Source organism: Thermobia domestica, chromosome 3 (genome assembly GCF_964235325.1).
Source record: "Thermobia domestica chromosome 3, izTheDome1.hap1.1, whole genome shotgun sequence".
In the NCBI taxonomy this organism is placed as follows: Eukaryota; Metazoa; Arthropoda; class Insecta; order Zygentoma; family Lepismatidae; genus Thermobia; species Thermobia domestica.
This window is the reverse complement of record NC_137456.1, coordinates 300,054,614-300,078,320: the sequence shown is the minus strand read 5'-3', so window position 1 is coordinate 300,078,320 and position 23,707 is coordinate 300,054,614.

The following is a 23,707-nucleotide window of genomic DNA, read 5'->3' as shown; positions in this document are numbered from 1 at the left end:
GAAGTCTTTAACGTATCATAGGTGTACCTTCTAGGCTAATGGTAATAGATGTCAAATAAACGGCTTTCTGTCCAAGTTACGAGTATGTGAAAATGGAAAAAAATAACTTTGTACCAGATTATGTTTATAACGATAGTCAGGCGGCAAAGATCATGTATGATGGACGAGAGTACAAGTGATTCTTGACATGATAACAGTGATTTTTACAAATTATGTGAATACAATTTGAGCAAAAGTAAGCTGCATTAAAAGGTTACCTCCTCGTAATACGTAACTCCGTGGAAGATTATAATTTCGAGCACAGAAGCAATGAAACTTGACGAAACACAAGCTGTTGCGCGTGTTGCACAATGATACAAAGAAATGCAGAACTAGCGATTTATTCTGTTTCGTACAAAGTAGGATAACTATGAAAAGCTCAGAAATATCTTGAACAGTATGTTTACACGAAACAGCTGTGAAGAATAACAGTTCACTATCTGATATTGTCAACCATTCACCGCTTTGCAAAGATGACATCGGCGAAGCAAATTTTTCCGCCTGCGGTCAAACACATCTGAAATTTTGGAGATGATTGTCGCAGCTATATTAACTCGAGCAACAAGCTCTTGGGCTGTCGTGGCTGGTGTTGCATACAGAAGGCGTTTCATAACCCCCCAAATAAGAAATCAAGGGGCGTGAGGTACGCTGAACGAGGTGGTCATGACACAGGTCAAGCTCTCAACATCCAACTATCTAGGAATGTTTCATGTAGCTAGGTCTGCATATTCCTGTCAAAATGTGGAGGTGCACTGTCATGCTGGGATCACATCTGCTGTCTTAAGTTCAAGGGCACATGTTCTAACCATTTTGAGATAACATTACTTAAAAATAAAAGATACGTGCTCCTAAACAGGCAGGCCGATAATAAATAAGGTCCTACCACAAAATTATCCACCATACCGCACCGCGCGCTCACATAATCTCTCTGCTGATTGTTCACTAGAGTTGCATGTGGATTTTTACGCCCTACGCATGGCTACTGCTACCTTCAGAACGGTCTCTGATCATTCCCAGTACGCTGACTTCAAATTAAACTGTCCACATAGTGCGATTTCCTCCGATTTCAAGTAAGGGAAATTGAAGAGACCCTATCGCCCGAAGGTGAATGTGGAGGCTTGGAAAAAATAGGACAGTTACTCTCTTTTGAGGGCGACGGTCACGATATAAATGCCTCGCCTCTGGGCTATTTCCCCTTGCATCTCCACAAATGAAGTGTATATCTGCCTGCTCGTGGACAGGGTAATCTACCATTGCGCAGGCACGTACAGATTAATATAATCAATTATACTTAAACATCAACGTGTACAGTTTTACACGACCGTGAATACCTGGACACAACACTCTACCGTTGTAAGCAACACTTTCTATCCTGTTATACAGCAATTCCACACGTAATACCAAAGCATCGCACTCTGTACATCACTCACAAGTTGCGTCAGATGTCCACTACAACACGGCCACGCTAATTTATGCCTTCCACATCAAACCTCGCAAGTGGCACACAAGGGACGATAATTCCGTAAGTGCTACTACGTCTAAGCAAGAGTGCCACATTTTCTTTCCTCCGTGTAGGTATTTCATCGAGCTTCAAAGTACATAGAAAACTTCGAAAAAGATTTTCCCCCATTTCTTGAATGTGTTTTCTTCTAGAAAATTTTTCCAGCAGTGAAAAAATCAAAATATAAGTGGGCTACACTATTTTGGTATATTCACAATAGGATTGTCATTTTTCGTAGCTTAGGATTAAGGGGGTGTTTGCCAACTCTAAGAGAAGGGAAAATCCCCTCAAAAGTACCTGGAAGAAGATTTACCTAATGGATAAATTAAGTAGGGCTAAACTGTTCCAGCGCATATCTTTGTATCGTTATGCAACATATACATCATTTCGTGTTTCGTCAATTTTTTTAGCTTCTGTGCACAGAACTATCAAATTCCACGAAATAGCATATTACGAGGACGAAACATTCTAATGCAGCTTACTTTTGCCCAATATGTATTTACGCAATATTTGGGAATCCGTGTGTGATATGGAGAATCTTCTGTACACTCGTTCATCATATATAATCTTTGCATTTTTGGATACTACATGTTGTTTCTTTACATGCTGCCTGACTGACCCATACACAGTCGCTTTAAACCTAATCTGGTTCAAAGTTACTTTTTCCATTTTCAGACACTCGTAACTTGGACAGAAACCGTTTATTTGACATCCATTACCATTAGCCTAGAAGATAAACCTATGATACGTCAAAGACTTCATTTAATTCTTCTCCCGGGAGTTTGTTCTGTGCTTGGACAAAATACATCAATCACACATGTGCATCTCTCTTTGTTTCGAATTCGAAGTGTTGTTCTAACTTGAACGATGTACTATTACTTTTGATTGTTGAAATCTTGTACTTGATTGTTGTTCATTTCACTCATTCAACGATTGATAGAATACTCATAGGAATACTCAAGTATCTTTGAAGGTCACTCTTGAGCCGCCATTGCACTATATCCGATTGTACACTAATGGGATCTACGACTATTGGCATTCTCTTTTACCCGACTTCGATCCGATGTTCTGTTCGTGAGTTACCGCTGCTTTTACTTTCTTTTCGACAAATTTTCGTGTGATCAAGGCCCCGAAAGGAGGCATTTTTTCACTCAGGTTGGTGTATACTTTTCGTTTTATATCCGTGTCAGGAGTCACCTCTTGAAGTTTGATATGTTAATTAAGTTATACTCTGTATATATACGGGCGCCATTTTATGTATTAAAACCCAAGGTTTGTTTAATAACGTCAATAGCTAAACTGTGAAAATTTCTTTGCTAGAGAAAAAATTTTAGTTCTTGTAAGAATGTTTTGTCAATCAAAATGAAGCTAAATATATACTAATAAATAAATATAGCTATAATTTAGAAATACAATAGGCACTGATTATTCCAGTACTGCTCTAAAACACAAAGGAACAATCACAGGACAAGGGCGCCTTATGCAAAGGGTGCACTGTGACCTTCACGGGTTCTTTACCAACAGTAACAGTACGTATTCATTGCACAGAACTGTGCCATACAGAAGAATAAAACCGTTTATCTTTTTGTGGTTTCGCAAGGGCGCCTTATACAAAGGACGCACTGTACCCTTCGCAGGTTCTTTACCAACAGTAACAGTATGTATTCATTGTATAGAACTGTTATATTGAGAAAAATAAAACCGTTTATCTTTTGTATGGTTTCGCAAGGGCACCTTATGCAAAGGTGCACTGTACTTATCATGGGTTATTTATCAATGACAACTGTAAGAATTTATTATATAAAAGTGTACCGTTATATATAATATGATGTTTCGGAGGGCACACCGGGACATGTCCCGGTGTCCCGGTGGGCCAGCACGGGCCTGATTTCTATTACTAAGTCGAATGCAATGCATGTGTGTGGAGTTTCAGCATTGATCTTACCAACCGTGAATTCAATAGTAATATCAGTAATTTTCTACACTATATTACAGAGTACTCCCGTTTCTTCACACTTTCTTCTAGCGCCATTCACTTGTTTAACCATTTGCGAAAGGTCATACTCATACGACGTTACACCAGCATTAACTTATTTGCTAGAGATCGAACTAAGGACAACATACAATAGATGTAACCGCCCTGCTCTATTACTGAGTCACCGTGCCCTTCAGCTAAGAAATAAACTTGATCTACATAGGTTCCCTGCTTTCGTCACTGAAACTCAACGAAAAGATGCTATTAGCAAGTAGATATTGAATTTTTATAACATTATTGGCTTTCAGCTGAAAGCTGTCTCTGTGTTTGCACCATTAGCGTAAAGGGTATATTTGTGGGACGTGAAACTGAAATATTTCACCTCTCTCTTACGGGAAACGGTGTGTGAATGATAATGTGTGCTTATCTCTGATGCTTAGGGTCCCTGGTTCGATCTCCAGGCGGTTAAATTAGTGGTGGGCAACTGCGTATCTGTGAGTTTTTTCGGGGGTAATCTCCCATTCCACATTTTATTCCATCATCATTCACTTGTCTTAAACATGTGTCACCTTAACATAAGGAGGTATATTTGTTGGACGTTAACCTGATTCAATCTCCAAGCGTGTAAATTTGTGGTTGACAACACCCTATCCATGAGTTTTCTCGGTTGGTACTCTCATTCCACATCATCATTCACTTGCCTTAATTATGAGTCTCCTTATTGTAAGAGGAAAGGAAGGCATATATATAATTTTAAATTAAAATATTTCATTTCTCTCTCTCTCTTTTACGGGGGCATTATGTCTCAATAATAAAGTGTACTTATCTGTGGTGTTTATTTTCCCTGGTTCAATTTCCGAGCGAGTATATTTGTGGTGGACTATGTCGTATCCATGAGTTTACTCGAGTACTCTCGTTCCGCATTTATTCCATCATCATTCACTTGGGGCGCGGTGGCTATGGGGTAGAGTTTTCACCTTCGGTACTTGTGGCCCTTGGTTCGATCCCAGCTCGTGTGAAATTTGTGTTGGACAAACACTGTGTTCTTGGATTTTCTCGGGGCTCTCCCGTTTCCTCCCACTTTCTTTATTTACTATTTCCTCCATTTCTCATTATCACCATCTCCTTTAGCCTAACCGACATAAGCGAGGGATATAAAACTGAAAGATTTCATTCCATTTTTCAATATTCAATTGTTTTTAATCATGTGTCCCCTTAGCGTAAGGGGAATATTTGTTGACTGTTAAACTGAAATAATTATTCTCTCTCACTCTCTCACGGGGCACTCTATCTCGATGATAGAGTATGCTTATCACTGGTGTTTACGGTCCCTCGTTCGGTCACTATTTATATAACGTGAATTTAAGTTTACAAATGAACTCAGCGACATCGAAAAATATGGATTTGGCATTAATATCGATCATTTTTAATTATTATAGGAGTTGGACCAAAATATCTAAAACGTTTGCAAAATTGTGAAAATCGAAATTAGTATGGTGTGGGGTCTACCTTAGCGTCCAAAACAGCTTTGATCCAACGTGCAATGGGCGTATACAGTTCCTGAATCGTGGTGTGTGGAATTTTATACCATTGTTTCTCCAAAACATGCTCCACTTCCTTAAGGGATGCTGGTGGAGGGTAATGAGTCCAAAAACGCCTTTCTAACTCAGAACACAATGGCTCATTTATGTTCAGATCTGGTGAATGTGGGACACAGGGCAGGTGTGATAGCTCCTGGTCATGCTCCTCAAACCATAATTTCATCTTTTTTGCAGCGAGACATTGTGCCAAATCATCTTGGTAAATGCCATCGCCATCAGGGAACAATATCTGGGTCATGGGTAGAACCTGTCCCCAAAATGGTTTCATACGCTTTAGCATTCAACATTCGACGCAGGGCTATGATGGAAACTGCAGAAAAACACGATATTACTGCCCATACTGCAACAGAACTACCCATGCTTTTCGGTTGCGAGCGAACAATGTGTATCATAGGCCTGAGACGGTGTTCTCCATACGTAAACATAACAGGTTGTTGCAAATAAGGTGAAGGTCGATTTATCGGACCACTTACGTGTTTCCACTGCTCATGAGTCCATGCCTTGTGATTCTTGCACCACTGGATACACCTCTTAGCATTTACTGCTGTGACCAGGGGTTTGGCGATAGCGGTCCTGACATGAATTTTTACTTTATGAAGTTCCATACGCACTGTTTTCGATGAAACCGGGTTCGGTAGACCGGAATTGAGTTCAGACGTAATTTTCATTGCAGTGGTCTTCCATTTAGCTGCGACAATTCGTTTTAATTCCCTCCTATCCCTATATTTCACAGTGTGACTGTTGTGCTTTGCAGACGTCGTTTGGCCATAAATTGTTCGCCCATAACAATGTTCGCCACTGTTGCCACTGAAGCTCTAACCAGACGGGCATCAACGATCATGTTTCTTTGGAAGTCTGTCAGGGCGCTTATTTTACCGCACCACTTTCACACTACGACACTCACAAGTGAACATATTACTGTTTACGGAAGAAGAAGTGTGTTGTATACACGACACACTGAAAACAAAAAAAACGATCGGCACCCTCAACACGTGTTGTACAGTAAAGGGCGAAACTTATGTGTTCCATATGAAGTGTTTTTAGATTTATTGTTTACCCCCTTTATATTTTACATATCTTCATACCCACACCCACACCAGGGACCACCCTAATCCAAAATTAAATTCACTGAATGCAATTGCCGTTTCATCATTATCCCCAGTGAGCAAGAAGTCTGTAGATTTGACGCAATAATTATAATAATTATTCATTATTATCGTTCTTACATGTTTTGATATATCACCTCTACTAAGGGTATTCCTAAACTCATGCGGGATTAGTTTCTAAACAACATGAACTCTACTTTACCAGTGAAACGCTTCATCTTTAATATCACCAGATTTTGATATATTTCGGTTCATTTGTCTGGCCCAGATAACATACAAGCAAACGGACAGAGATAGACCCTTTACTTTTTTATTTTACAAAAGTATAGGGTACGATTTTTCAATGTTAAAACAATCAAGGTTGGTGCGTGGGGTGCTAGAAATAATCACTGCGTGTGTACTGCGTGTGTGTCAATTATTGTCAAAACTAAAAGAAACACACACACATCTTCATTCCTAATAGTATTTTATCATATAAGAAAGTGTGCATCTTTTTGTTTTACCATTCAGCATCTGGGTCTCAGACGTTTCCCACAGAAATAAAATACCTAACATCAACACATACACATACACCCACACAATTACATATTCTGTAATCTTTTGTTCTTCCAATTACACAGCGTATGTACATGCACAGCGTTCCACAGAAATTCTTCATGTACAAAATGCGTGAGATAGGCATCCCTAATAACGCCTGCTCCAAGATTAATAACGCCTGGTACAGTAGCTAGAATGGCAGCGTTAAGTTGCCCCTCCTATTAAAAGAACAAATTGGTATTTTCGTGCAGAAGTAGAGTGAAAAACTGACTGACGAAATCACAAAAATTAAGTCTTTGGATACTTGAACTCACAGTACTTCTTGTTTGCTTGTTACACACATAAAATTATACACGACCACTTGAAAAAATATACGGACACCAGAGACGCCGAGGAGAAGATAACAGTCGGGGGACTTAGTTAATCTTATAATTAACTCCAAGTTTACCTGAGTCATATAACTATACATATCCAAGTATCAAATAATATACGGAAAGATTATGTCAGAAGTATGTCAGAAGTGTCTGAAGGTCATGAAGAGTTTCAACGAAACATTATGTAGGGATAATACGAAAAAAAGAAACGATTATTGTTTGATTTTCTGTGGAAAAGCTGTTTTAGGGTGTACAATTCCTACTCAAAATTGTGAAAGTTGACGCCCTGAAGGTGAGAAGTGGTGGATTGAAGTGAATGTATTTGTGCACATATATTGTATACATGAAATGAGGCAGTATTTGTTTCGTATTTTCCTTTAAAAAAACATTCATACCTTTTATTACGAATTATAAAGAATGCAGGATTCCAACGACACTTTGTAGGGACACTACGCAGAAAATAAGCAAACATGTGTTTTTAGCTTGTGCGGAGAAACAGTATTGGGGCCAAGGCCTCTTCCGGAAACAGTAAATATTATTTTAGAGGTACAGGAAGGAGTGGATCGAAGGAATTAAAATTGTGTGTAGATACTGGATATGTAAAATAAGGCAATTCGTGTTTCCCAATTGTCCCCATGTAATCTATTTCGTAAATATATTGATATCACGAGTTATAATTACCACAGTCGTTGTGTAAAAAATATTCTTGACGCTTCGTGGCTACATCTGTTGACAGTGTGAAATACAAGGGGAATGAGAAAGACTGGATGTTACTATAACCAAAGGAGATTACACCTTATTCCCCTTGTATTAAGCGGAGAAAATCTGTCTACAATATTGGGGAACGGACGGGTAAGACCGTTCACATAAAGCGATGTTGAAAATATTTATGATGTTGAAAAACAATACTGTGGAGGATCCGGGAAGCAGAGTTGTCAACATCGCTTTATGTGATTATCTCGATAGAGATTCGCCATCTACAGAATCATCCCAGTTTCCCTCTCTACCCGAGAAGAGGCGTCGCAAAGGTCGATCTCAGTCTTCCCCTCGTGAAACATCCAGTAGAGCCAATAAACTTCAGAAAACTAAGAGGGTTCCCCCCGTAAACAACAATTGTGTGTCTGGTTTCACGAGGTCACGAGTAGATCCCCTTCATAGTGAAGCAAGTGCTAAGGCAAATGATAGTGCTGACTCTTCGTTCAAGTGATCATATCACCTTCCGGTATAGAACGGGAATGTTGTCGAGTGTTGCCCTCCGTCTTTATTTTTACAAGTGTATTGTGTCAATTCCTTGTGTCGTGCTTTCTTGGTGTCTTTTTATTTTCTGTGGCCATTAAATATGTATGCCACGCGTATAGCCACTCTTAATGTCAACGGCATTTCTAGTCTCATCAAGCAAAAAGCGCTAGCCGATTACATCAACAAATCGTCTCTGGAGATAATTTTCCTTCAAGAATGCAATATTGACAATTTCTCCTTTCTTTTTAATCATTTGTGGGAAGTCAATCCTTCCGAACCTGGTTCTGGAACAGCTATTATATATCGCAAAGATGTCTCATTATTCGCCTTCTCAAAATTTCCGTCAGGACGTATTATCGCAGCCAATTATGAAAGCATACACTTTTGTAATTTATATTCGCCATCCGCGAATAACAAACGTGCTGAGCGAAACTCCTTCTATCTCACCGACGTTCCAATGGAGTTACATTCAGGTGCCAGAAATTTGATTTGTGTAGGAGACTGCAATGTAGTGTTAGATCCTATAGACTCAAGTTTTGGTTACAATACTTCTCCTATATTACGTAAATTGATTCAAGACTTTAAGCTAGTTGACCTATGGCGTCATTATAAAGGTAACGCCCCAGGGCACACATTTTTTGACGAAATGGATCCTCACGTTTGGATAGGATCTATGTCAGTACCACTTTAATTAATTTTGTGCGGTCCATAAACGTTCAACCGGTATGCTTTTATGATCACTGTGCTGTGGTTTGTACCATTGATCTACCCATCCTTAAGTACTTAAAGTCATCCTTTGTTTGGTCACTCAACAACAGCATTTTAACTGACGAGGATCTACAGTTGCTGATTACCGATAGGTGGAACTATTTAATGCACTTTAAATCTCACAAGAAAAGTTTGTTTTCATGGTGGTTTCATCACATTAAACCGTCCTTTCGGTGTATCTGTAAACAGCACTGTAAAGATAGATAATCTCTTCTTAAAGAGCAATATAATAATTACCATCACTTATTATGTGACTACTATAAAGAACTTGCTCAAGGAGTAGACGTACTCCCTCCTATTAATGAAATTAAGGCACTCCTACTCACTTTACATTGTAAAAAAATCAATTTTTTTTCACGAGAGGCAAAACAACGATGCCTCAGCATGAAGGTCCCTCTTTACATACAGTTATCTGTGAAAGGCGCAGAGGCAAACAAAACATTATTTCCAATGTCTCCTTTCCTAACAGTGTAGTTCACGAGCATGATCAGATAATCCCAGCTTTGTAAGATGCATATCAGAAACTATATTCCCCCGCTCCAACCCAATCTTCTGACCCTTGCTTTTATCGTCCGACCGGTACTTTCGCCCCGGAGGCTCGCAACATATTCAATGCACCCTTTACAGAAAGCCGCCTATATTTGCGAGTAAATTAAATAAATCTCCGGGACCCGATGGTCTTACACTGGAATTTTGCCGACAATTTTACAGGATTACTACACCTTTTCTCACAGAAATATATAGCTAACTCCGACTCACTCCCCCATGCATCTCTTCCTTTACCGCTGGCATTATGGTACTTGTACCTAAACATGCAGGTGCGGATGACTTCGATAAGTTTAGACCAATCACCCTCCTTAATGTAGACCAGAAAATTTTATCTCGTTGCCTTGCTTCTCGTTTAGAACCGTTTTTAAATCAAGTCTTACACAATGATCAGTATGGCTTAAAACATACAAAACCTACGTTTTTAGCATTAAGTAATATACGAGAAGGTATTCATTGCTGTCAGAAAACAAGTTCTCCTCAGGTCGCTTTATTGGTTCTTGATTTTCATAAGGCATTTGACAGATTGTCACATGATGAAATGTTTAAGGTACTTGAAAAGTATGGTTTCGGAGACAGTTTTCTCAATTTGATTAAATTTCTTTATACTCACCGATATGTAAGATTAAAGGTTAAAGGGTGCACTTACATATACTATCAATGTACGTCAAGGTATTACACAAGGTTACCCCTTGTCTTCCATTCTATATAGCTTAATTCTTTTTCCCTTTCTTTTAACACTGGAACAACACATTCAAGGCATACAGATTGATGCAACATCCTTAAAATAGCAAGCATTTATAGACGATATACATTGTTTCGTTAACAGTCCACAGGAACTGTCACGTGTTGAAATTCTCATATCGAAATATGAGTGCGTTACAGATGCTACTCTCAATAAACAAAAGTCATGCCTGATGTGTATAAATCCGGCTGACCAACACGAGTATTAGTCTGCGATCCCCTTTACTGATCGCATCAAAATCTTAGGCGTAACTTGGCAACGTCGCATAGCAGATACTCTAGACTATAATTTTCATACCACAACCTGTACTTTAGTTGCACTCATGCACCAAAGTAAAGTCCGGCAGGTAAGTCTTGCAGGCAGAGTGTACCTTTTAAATGTTTTTATTTTTAGTCGTCTTTTGTTTCTGACTCAATTATTTTCCTTGCTGATGAAATACCTTAGTATCATACGAAAACACACAGGGCAACTGCTGTGGTATAATCACTGCCTACGGTAAGTCACGAGACTGGGTGTTTATCAAAACGTGATGGTGGCCTTAGCGTTAAAGACATTAAACTTCAGAGCTACTCGCTGCTGATACATCGCGTCTGCCAAACATTATGCTCGTACTCAGAGTCCTTTTCCAGCAAGGCGTTATGTGTACCACTACGTCATATTGAGTTACAAGTTTTCCTGCATATACAACCTTGTATTTCTCTTGTGCCATACCTCCAGGACGTATTACTTGATATTAGTTACTCGCTTATCGCACGGAGTCACCTTGAGGATCTTTCTGTTAGGCAATTAAATAATCATTATCATGTCACCACAATTTCGGTTCCCCCTATTGTAGAACATTACCCAATGACATACTGGAAGAAAATCTGCGCAAATATTCATACTCCGGTATTGTATCCTGTCATGCAATCTCTTTGGTACAGTGTTGTTCATAATATATATCCTACTAACGGGAGAGTATGAATTGGGTATCTGTAATATTTCTTTCTGTGGTGCTGGTAGTGTTCTCGATACTCTCCAACACCGCCTCGAAAGCTGCTCACGAAACACAACTATATGGCTTTATTATAAAAAAACTGTCCGTATCTGCAGAACAACTTCTAATATTCACTGTACGTCATTCATGCTGCTTTCGGATTATCAATTTTATCCCAGCACTAAACATAAGGCAATTTTATGGATCACGTCCCAAACTAACGATATTCTTTTATGTAATGATTTTAATAGTAATGTGACTTTGTAGGTCAACCAACTATTGATCCGTATGCAAACTCTAGCACTCTCAATTCGTAAACAAAAGTTTGCTAATTTTCTAGCAGCAATTTATTGATGTGTCTATTGTATTTTTTGGTATAATTGAATGCTGACAGTACAATTACGTTTGTTAGTCCTTTCTGATGTAATTGGCTAAGAATACAATAAAGTATTTTTTAAAAAGTGGTTAGAGTTGTAGTTTTTCGAATCTGGTGGCCCGGGTTCGATTCCGCCTTCGCCCTTTAACCTTTTTAAAATGTTTCATTTACAAGGCTGAGCTCCAGTTGGTTGCTGCTAAATGAAAGATAATCTCCAGTATAGAAATTCAGTGATGATGTATTCTTGAAAATAAATGAAAGAAAATGAATGGAGAAAACGTGTTATAGAGTTCATTCTGTAAATGGTTCTATATTTGACATTATCCGTTAATATTGTGCATTTTTAGATTGTTTATTGTCATTATATTCTCCCCTTTTCTCTTTGTCTCAATGTGTAAAACTTCGCAAGTATAATACAAATCATGAACCCTCAGTTTTATTTGTAACCTAAAGGAAATACGTCAATAAGGAATAAATTCTCCAACTTGTTTGAGTGTTATTGAATTTTGCATTTTTAATATTTACAAATAAATTGCAAATAGTTAGTATTTTCAAAAATTATTTAACGAATAATGAAATCAACAATTTCTTCTTTCGAAGTAGTATTACGTATGAATCAGTACCGCCGGAACCTAGGAATTCACTCCCTGTTAGACCCCCAAAATTTTCATTGGGGATTGGACTCCTCCCCCAAAAGGATCCATCCTTACTTTTAATTGATTTACAGGTAGGACTAGCGCGAAACTCGGCGCAAAGCTTTGGGTTAGTTAAAAGAAAATGACCTACCATATATACTGCATTATCTGTCCGTATATTATTTGTTACTTGGATATGTATAATTATACGACCTAAGTAAACTTGCCTGTTTAATCCTCATTTGAATTAATTGTAGGATTAAGTAAGTCTCCCGGCTGTTAACTTCTCATCTGTGCTTCTGGTATCCGTATATTTTTTCAAGTGGTCTTGTATAGTTTTACATGTGCATCATACTAAAATCAGTACTGTGAGTACAAGTATCCAAATACTTGTCCATTTTGTTATTTCGTTTGCCACCACAAAAATACTCTTCACGATTAGTGCTTTTAACAGATGAGGCAAATTCACGCTGCTGTGCTAGCTACTGCCAGGCGTAATTAATCTTAAGGCAGTCGTTAGTTGGGGTGTCCAACACACTGACTTTGTATATGAGGAATTTCTGTGGCTCGCTGTACACCTACAGTATGTCTTTTTTAATTCTGAATTCAATGTACAACAAAGAAAGAAAGATTATTTCCCACCTTAATCAAATGCTAACCTTCTATTCACTTTATATGTATGTGTCTTTTTAACGTTAAAATTCATTGTTTTTACCATTTTCAAATACACTTTATTTTTGTCCTAAAACAAATATACAACACACACAGTCTTCATGCGTATTCAGGTCACGTATACCTCAAAAATATTATTTATTTACTCTTAATATTTCAGAATTCTTTTTTTACTTACCTATTTCCATAAACCAGCAAGTAATCACGTATATTGAATTCACCGTAAGACGAAGCACTGAACACTTCCAAACTCTATGCACAATCACCCAAAATTAATCTTTTCCAGTCCTATAAAAGCTTTAATCATACACACAAACACAAACAGACGCACATGCAAACACACACACACACACACACACACACACACACATCACACTCATATGAATACCTTCGACAAAAGCTTGTAATAACATGAAACGATGGTTTTATTCTATGGAATCTATGAACGGAGGAATTTCCCCATATCATTGAAGCAAAGAAGTGGGTATGAAACATTAGTCACAGCATCGCAAATGTGGCTTTGAACATTTCTCGTAGTTACATTAGTTTTTCCTGTTTGGATGTATTTCGAAAAGGATCTCATCATGGCTTCAATACTGGCATTATCATATATTATAGTATCCTAAATTTCGATGATTGTATTTCCTCAAACATCAACTTTAACGTGGATTAGGTCACTGAGTGCTTGATTATAAGCAATATCACTCTACATTGTCAAATCCTTGTGAAATGCTACGGGAAGTTCCATAATTAAATATCTCAGCTTCATATCGCTGGAGGGAATCCAAAATAACGAACTATTCACTGAAGACCTGGGAAAGTCATGTTTCATCTTGTTTATACAGACGTCTCAATGAAATAGGACCAAGCCTAAATTAGCATGCTGCTGCTGCAGTTTTTCGTGGAAGCCAAGGCCAATTCAACGTTTATGGGTGCACTTGAATATAAAAATTCTCATCCTACTTTTTGAAAAAAATAATGAAGTACGATATTCACCTTAGCATCTAAGGCTAATTCTAGGAAAGGTCAAATTTCATATGATCTGCTAACAAGTCGTTTTCCTATGGACAAACACATTCTTCGCAGGAGGGGAGGCAATACTTTTCGATTCTCACATATACCTAGCAATAACCAAAATCACGAGAAGAGTAGGCAAAGAACATGTTACATCTTGTTTATACATCAGATAGACGTCCAACGAGGTATACTACGTCCAGCAGCTAACCTCCCTGTGCCCCCGGAACGTTCCCAAGGCGAACATTTTCGCACGGGTATGGACGGCCGGATCACTACTATTGTACTATTGTTTTGTAATGAAGGGCGGCCAGATGATTCTCGTCCAATTTGATGGTTCAAGAGCAGCTTTCCTTAAAATAATAAGATTTTGTAGCTTTTCTCTAGATAATTGAAGATGCCCTAAATTGGAATAACATTTGCAGCAACTATGTTGTAACACAAGAAATAACGTGCATCTTATTCGAGAAACAAGACACAAGCAGATGTCAAAGACTGATGATAAATCATAGTAAATTACACAGTCGCTATAAGATCTCCTTCTAAGCAAGATATAAATGCCAATTACTGCTTTTTTAAAATTTACGGATATCGCATAATTTACTACTTATCATTTTAGCAAAATAGTAACCTTCTGGAAATAGCAGAATCTTTTTCACGCAGGCTGAAGTTACATGAACCCAAAACCAAAAAAATACAAATATTTCAATGCTAGCACTTATAGTATTGATCATATAATATAATTAAATAAGAGATAATAATTGCACGTTACATTGGGATATCTGATTTGCTTTTATTTTGCATCTGCGTATTTATAGATGTTGCAGCCGATGAATTTGACAGTATATCTTTCAAGTTTTTATGATGAGAGGCAATATCTTGGTACAGGGAAAGAAACTTGTATGTTTTATGGATCAGCCTTAACTGCCAGCATTAGGTAAGTACAGTCTTTAAATTAATACTTGTAAACAGTTACAACGATATGTTTGCTAAGAACTATCCAGAAAACTTTATCGCTATCCAGAAAAATTACTTGGCGAAGATCACTATATATATATATATATATATATATATATATATATATACAGTATATATGGGGGTGGCGGTGATTATTTCCTTAAAATTTATAATTTTATACTTTTCTCAGTGGTGGTATAGACTTCAGACTTTGTATACGCTGTGTCTAAACGAGGAGTATAAAAAGATTGTTTCCAATCATTTTCGGTTTGAAGCACACAATATTCTCGCGAGACAAAATGTATTCTTGTCTCGTCTGGATACAATATCGTGGAAATGATTCTCAATGTTTTTTTTTCAGAATTTTTTTGAGGGGTACACTGCCTCCTTGGTCTCTTAGAGTGCCCCCGCAGGAGACCAAATAATATGTGTATAATAAAATATTATCAGCAGTGCCCCTGGGAATACTAAATGTTAACCCACGTAACATTGTTTCTGAGAGAAACACTGGTGATTAGCCATCTCCAAAAGCCACATATGTTGTTCTTCAATGCTTGAGTATCGTCTCGAAGCTTCACACGAACATACTGCCTAGTTTCGAGACCATCTCAACAGTTACCGTATAAATATATCCTTTAAGTCTATGTCTGTAATAACGAAAATATCCTGTTCACGCAATACCAACAGAAACTATTTTGCTAAAACGAAGCAACGGCGATAAGAAAAAGAAACGCAAGAACGCAAGGTTTGCCAGGGAATCGAACCCAGACCTGCTACTTAGAAAGCAGAGGCTTTAACTTGAGTTTTTATTGTATCTACATAACATACAGCAAATTAACGATTACCGGACAACTGTCGTTATGAGTTAACTCCTGAGAGCAGCTCTATCAATAGCTGGACTTTATGAATATCAGCATATAAGAAGATGAAGAAAAATATCAACATATCACAAAAATATAAAAGGAATTATTTTATAAAAGAGAAATGGCAGTATATTCAAAAAGGGATAGCGTTAGATAATCGTCTAGATTCACAAGTACGGAAAGGAAAGAGTCTATAGCAACACCACCTCTAAAAACCGAGTGAAGAGACGCCGGTCCACCTCGGGAGGGAAGAGATTTCGGCGAGTGTGTCTCAAGTCAAAATGCGAGCATGCATCTAACAAAGGCATGTAGCGCTGAACATAAGTTATCGTACAGGCAATTAGGAAAAGCACCACATGTTGCTTTGCTGGTGCGAGAAAAGAAAATCTGGAAGTAGCAAGAAATCAACAGTGAACTGATGCGTTGGCCTTCGGATAATACGACCTAACATCGCCTTCAGATTGCTCCAGATGAGTACCCACCTACACACTGCGTATAACGATGGCCCAACGTATATTCTTCATTGCATCTTTCGCAAATCGCATCAGGTTTGCGGTGAATTGCGAATAAACGCGCACGAGTAGCAATAAGCTGATGAACAACTTTAAACCAGGCCTCTTTCATATAAGAAGGTAACACAGCATCAAAAACCTTGGCCCAGACTTGAGGCCAAGTCACCTGCGGGAAATGGTGGAGTATTCTAAGGCGTGTCTGAGGATATGTTAACTCCGAAAGAATACGATATAATGTACGGACATTGTGACGGCCGGGGTCGATGATCATCCCAGCGTAGATCCAATTACGAAATAAGGTCAAAAGATAGGACGAACACTTTGCCGCAAATTGTATAAAAGGAGGGTTCAGAGGAGATTCATAGCTCGGCCAGAAGCAACGAATCCATTGTTGTGTTACAGAGTATCCAATGAGGAGAGCATTATAGAAGTCACACATAAACATGTTTTGGCATGTAAGGCGAAAGTGAACGAGATTTAATCCCCCACGTAAACGCGGAAGGTAAAGTGCAGTACGGGGAATGCGGAAAAAGAATCCGCGTTAAATATGCCAAACAAACAGGGAATCAAACTTACGTGCGTACAGTTCCGGTAGGGGGAGGCTCTCGCCCGGTACCACAATTTGGTCGCCACATAAACGTTAATAAATTGAATACGATGTAATAGATGCAGTCTTCGAAAACGCATAGAATATAACAGTTGACGTACATGTGATAACAGTGGGGACCAAACCTCATCATAATGCTGAGTTGGACATGACGTAGAGCGAATTCCTAGGATTGTTGAAAACGTGACATGCCTTAAGGTGGTGTAGCGGGGGCACCTGTAGGTAAATGAAAACCATGAAACTGTAGAACGTGAGTCTTACGTGTATTATAGCGGAGACCGTAACAACGCGAAAATCACTGCAAAACTGGAAAATATTCCATCATAGCCTTGGGATCCACTCCGGTTATGTTCAATTTGTCAGCATACGCAGAGATATTTTGGCTGCGAAACATAGACGGGTAGGAGGCGATAATGTGGCCAACCGCCGAAGTAAAGGGTCTAACACCAATGCAAAGAGCGTGAAACTCAAACTACATCCCTGACACAAACCTCGTTTTAAATGAATAACGGGAGATAAATGGCCATTAATCTGAACGCGAAAGTTCGCTATAGCATACAGATTGGAGATGACCCGCCGGAAGGCAAAAGGAAAACTCCAGGCTTCAAAAGTTAACGCTAAGAAGTCATGACCGACGCCATCATACGGTTTTGCTGGTCCACCGCCAGTGCTCCCGCCGGCACACGACCTGAATGAAAATACGCAAAAAGGTGTCTGAGTGAACGTAAAGTATAATGAAGTTTATGGGTCTCGTGGAGTGCCGCCTGAAAAGGACTGATATAGCGGCGAATAATTGGTTGTAGTCGCGAGGTGAGTACCTTCGTAAAGAGTTTGAGGTCAACTGGCAATAAAGAGATAGGCCGGAAGTCTGAAACCTCACATGCGGAAGATGATTTAGGAATAAGTACAATGACGGCGGTGTTGTGGAAAACGCGACTCCCGATAATTAATGGTTTAAAAGAGTGACGAATGTTGCACTGAGACATGACCAATATCGTCTGTAAAATGCTATGTTCAAGGGGCACTGCGACGTTTAGCTTTCTTGAGAATATTTAAAATTTTAGTTTCGGTTATGGGACTCATTAACAGGTGCCCTTCTTGCTCCGTGAGGTGGTGGGGTAACGTGGACAAGAATTCCGTTCCGTAAGCATAATCCATCGGCTTTCCACTCGCAAAATCGGTATAATAGCGCGTAAGATCATGTAAAATCTGGAAAACTTCGTTCGTAGTCGTCCCGTCATTTAAAACAAGGGAAGGGATGAAAGTCGAGCGCCTTTCTCGAAGCAGGCCGTCAGCGTGATATATAGACGCAGTTTCCTCTGTGAAACAATGGTAGTAATCCCCATAAAAATAAGCTTGCAGCGAGGAATGTGCGTAAATCTGTTTCATCCGGAATTTAAGATCGTTAATACGTGCTAAATTTTCCGGGGAAGAAGGTGCAGCCCAAAGTTTACAAAGAGCACTATAAAAAAATCGTGCAACCGACGATCGTCCTCGCGCGTGATTCTACCGCGCCATTGAAAAAATACTGCAGATTTTGGGCTTACGATATACGTTCCACCAAGTTCCGGCAGTCGAATAATATTTTTTATACTACACTAATAGACAAACTTAGTAGAAAACAACTCCACCACTTCCTCTCGTGACATAACTTCAGTATTAATTTTCTAAAAAGAAGAATCACATGCTGCAGGGATGAAAAAAATTTAAAAGCCACTTCAATGGCTGAATGGTCTGAAAAAGGCAAGTGAGGAGTTAACAAATGGACAACCATTGAACTTGCTGGTACGTAGGCTCGGTCGAGGCGACTCTTATTTGTCGACCCACAGAAGGGGAAAGCATGATGCGAGTTGGATACACTGAGCGCATCCTGTAGCTGCATAGCTCTCACAAGCGCCACTAACGCATAACATGTAGGTGAGGGGGTGAGAGAACCTTGGGGGTTAATTACAGTATTAAAATCACCGATCAAAATACACTGATTAATGCCGAATGAATTAAAGAACAAATGGTGCTCATAAAACTGTTCCCTTTCTTGTCCCATGAGATATTCCGCCGTCGCATACAATAGAATTAAATATTTTGAATGTAACAACGTATGGCAATCCCTTCGGGTAATAAGACCACTCTCCCATACGTAAGACCTTCCTTACCAAAAGAGCCACCCCCGTAGATGATTCACAATTAATCATTGCGTGGTAATCACTAAGAAAGTCTAACGTAGGAAAAGTCAGGTCTACGATACCACATACGTCGGGGTGACGGTGCTCAATAAATTGTTTAGAGCTAACACTGTAAATGAATTTACCGCTGACATAGAGATATAAAGGAAGAAAAAATTAACAAAAATAACACACGCACTATGAAAATGAGAATTATGTTTTTGACGCAGAAGTGAGAATGCTCGATTCACCCATGTCACTTCGTGTAAAATAGAGTTCTGTTGTCTCGTAACACAGAATATAAACATAAGCAGACAGAAATACATAACCAACCTGTTCTACAAAATGCTCGCTGTGAGAATATCCAAGGACAGACTAATATGTACTCGCGTTAGTTCCGAATCAGAAATAGCATGCACTTCCGATTTCGGGTCACGTGAGTCTGTTTTATCAGTTCCTTTGCACTAAGAAGTAAACTCAATTCTTTTTTCTTGTAGATGACCGTGATACTCGTCGTCTTTTTTTTCCTATGCGGGATCACGAAAAGCAGAAACAGATCCTCGAAGAAGTGTAGGAGAAAGGAAAACTTCTGCCTCTACTAAAGAGGAGTAACTCGACCTCGGAAGAGTATCAGGCAGCGTAACACTAGTTGACACTGAGCGAACAACATCCAGTGGCGGCTCTTGCATTATCGGGAGTTGCTGATTTGTACTGTCTACGCCGAAACTCACTGTTCTGATGATAACATCGACACTGGGCGTTATTTTGGTAACTCAGGAAACTCACTCGAATCGTTCAAAAAATAAACTTGTGGAGGATCTCGAGCAGGTTCCTAGTGGACATCTGTTCGAACCTCCAAAGGCGGAATGGATCGTTGCACTTTTCCAAGTTCAGTCATTTGAACAGAGACAGGGGTCGGTTTCGCACTGATAGGTTTTGATTTTTTTAACGGACATATGGAGATCGTATGTAAATGAGATTAGCAAAAAAATAGTAATAGGTTGACCAGCATAGGATACACCCACTTTATAGCCCTGTACTATTAAACGTGAAAGGATATATTTCTGTAGTTCCATATGAATAATCCGGATACCACTATCAATGCCAGGGGGAAAAGGAGCAGCCAAAAATTGGGGTTCCACTTGACGCACCTTTCCACAGGAACTAAAATATTCATCAAGTAATTGTAAGGGCGCATCCAAAGGGATGTCGTATATTCTAATCTGGGGTTTGGTTTATTGGGGTTTCCGCTGGTAAAATCCTTACAGTACTAGAAATTCCATCGGCATGATGAAAGACCACAGAATCAGGGGCACTAGAAGCAAACTGTTCATACGCTTGTTCATTCTTAAACTTCAGATAAATACTATAAGACTCGGCGTGTAACTGAAGAGCACTAATATTGTCAAAAATGCTCCGAAAAATCTCACTTAACCACTGATAAACTTGACTGGTAGTCGGGCGTGAACTGTGGAACTTTTTATCAATGACAAATTTAAATTGCAGGTACATTTTGTAAAAATAATTACTCAAGAACAAGCAACAGCAAAAAACGCTGTACTCACTCACCGGTAGGCACTAACTGGCCAAACACAATAAGAACAAACAGACCTAACACAGTCAAACTACTCCACGATGTGCTTCGCTCGACGTCTCGAGCAGAACAGCTCACAGCCAACTTACTACGATGATTTATGTTTCTTCTATTACCCTCAACATACCACATAATGAAGGCAATTCCAAAATATGGCAATTTTGCATTCAAGATGGCGACTTTACCAATGGTTTGATTCTTGCCTTAAACTACACATAATCTTTAATAATATAGAAAAACCTGACTTACGTACCTTGAGCACAACTTACGATTTTCATGGTTACAAATTTTTGAGCCGCCATATTGAATTGAAAATGACTTTTTCAACATTTCCGATTTTTCCCCTTACTTACGCTGTAATCTACACATTGTAACACAATTTCGTGTTTCCACCATATATACAAGTTGTCTAGAAATTAGACGCACCCATAAAACACTCCTAGCACTTTCTTACACTAAAGACGATTATTTCGTTCAAGTTTAAGCACACATTCGGATACTTCGCATCAGAATAAAATGCGCTCGAAATTTTGAAATTCTAGCAACAGCCATTAAAGATTTCATATTTTCTCGATTTGTACCTCTAAACGAAAACGAATTTTAATGCTCTTTTTTCTAGCACTAACTATGTTCATAGCTTCACTGCCTGACAAAATATGACGTTTCTAGGATGTTTGGAACTACTATAAAAACCAGCATTTCGAAACGACAAATCATTCGACAATTCATTCACATGGAAAATGTTGCCTTTTTCAAGATCTCGGAATTTTCCCGTTACTCACATCACATGATGAACATGTATGCGAAATTTGGTGTTTCTATGTTTTGTGGAAGTATGCAAACAATTAAATGTGATTGCAACTTTAGAGGTATATAATACTCATTTCCATAGAGAAAAAGGGTTATAGATATCGAGATGCAATTTTTTACAATCAATCAAGCGTTCCAAGAATAGATTCCATCTTCATAGTTTACTCTTTCTTTGAACTGAAACACTTCAACACTTTTAACACTTATCGCCATAAAACAAAAATGGTAATAAAAAGCAACAAGCAATTCTCTGGAATCGATTCAGGGTTTTAAGAGAACATATCGTCATAAAAACTCTCTGAAGCCGTACATGCTTGATATTTACTACTACTTATTATATATTATTATTATCGCTGCCTGTTACAGGAGTTTATACCAGTTACAACAGGTTTATAAAATTAATATTATATGAGAAAATGAACAATAGAAGAGAAAATAAAAATAGAAGAAACAAAATAAATAAAAATATCCACAAGTAAATATCAGAACATACAATGGCAAAATGCTAAATGCATAGGGAGAGAGCAAGATGTGAATAAAACACCAGAAAAAAAAGATAAACCAACTACCAAATCACATAGAACAAAAAACAAGAAAAAATGCATTAGAAGTCTGATATAATAATTTTTCTGACATAATGAGCACAGGAACAGTGAGATACCACTAAAGTAGTTTTATAAACCCATCTTTTAGTGAAGGAGCATAACAAAGTCCATAAACTAACTTATCAAGCAATTTTTAATAGATACAATATTGTTACTAAGCAAATTCAAAACAGTAACAATAAAAGGATTGTTCAAATATAAAGGACACACATTATTATCATGTTACAATTAAACTGGCTTATATAATAAGTAGATATAGAAATATCAATACTATAGATAATCTAAACGTTATAAGCGATCTTATGTAGGCAATACGTGACATAGCAAAACCAATTTCAATGTTATTTTGTAATAAATTGTTAAATAATCTACACATACTTATCAAGGGTGTATTCAAATGCGCAATAGTTTGGTATATTTTACAAATAAGTGGTAGTCTTTTCCTCAAACAGTTACGTGCAATATGAAAATTTAATAAATGCAAACACTCAGGACTATCAAAATTCCATTTGCTAACTTAAAAATAAATATAAGTTGAAAATACCTTCGTCGAGCAGATAATGTTCCAACATCAAATAAAGTTAGAAAAGTTGCATACGATATTGTATTTTCATAAGAGTTTATTCTATAGGTTTTCTATAAGTATTCTATAAGTGCTATAAGTATCTCAAAACCCAATTCTGAATCCGTTCAATTTTTGCAGTGTACTGCTTATAACACGGTGTCCAAGCTATACTTACATAATCATGTTTGTTTCGTACTAGAAAATTGAATAACATAATAATGACATATGGATTATTAAAATCTCTTGTACTTCTTATCACAAAACCTAGAGATTTGAAAGCTTGATTGACAACCTTTTCTATATGTGCGTTAAAACTCAATTTGGTATTTACAATGGCACCCAAATCATTTACTTCCTGAACTATATTAAGAATAGTGTTTAATGTGTAATTGTAATTTATAGAACTTCTATTTTTAGAAAATGTCATTACATTACATTTATTTATATTAAAATATAACTTATTTTCAACACTTCATAAATAGCACTCCAGTTATTCAAATTCCTCTGAAGCTTTAGTACATCGTCAAGTTATCTTATTTGCTTGTATGATTTCATATCATCCGCATAAACTAAACAATGTGAATGTTCAAGTATAGATGGTAAATCATTACCAAATAGTAGAAACAAAGAGGTCCAAGATTAGAGCCCTGTGGTATACCCGAATTAACATCAAATAATGGAGAACTGCGGTTATTATACACAACGCATTGTTTTCGACCTTTTAAATAAGAAGAAATTAATAACAGTAATTCCTTAGGAAAGAAACAATTAGATAATTTTGCAAGTAATACAGCATGGTCAGCTTATCAAAGGCCTTCGAAAAATGTGTATAAATTACATCCACTGAAAACCATTTATAAACGGAATCCGCAATATACTGAATAAATATAAATAAATTAGTAACAGTCGATCACCTTGGATAAAATCC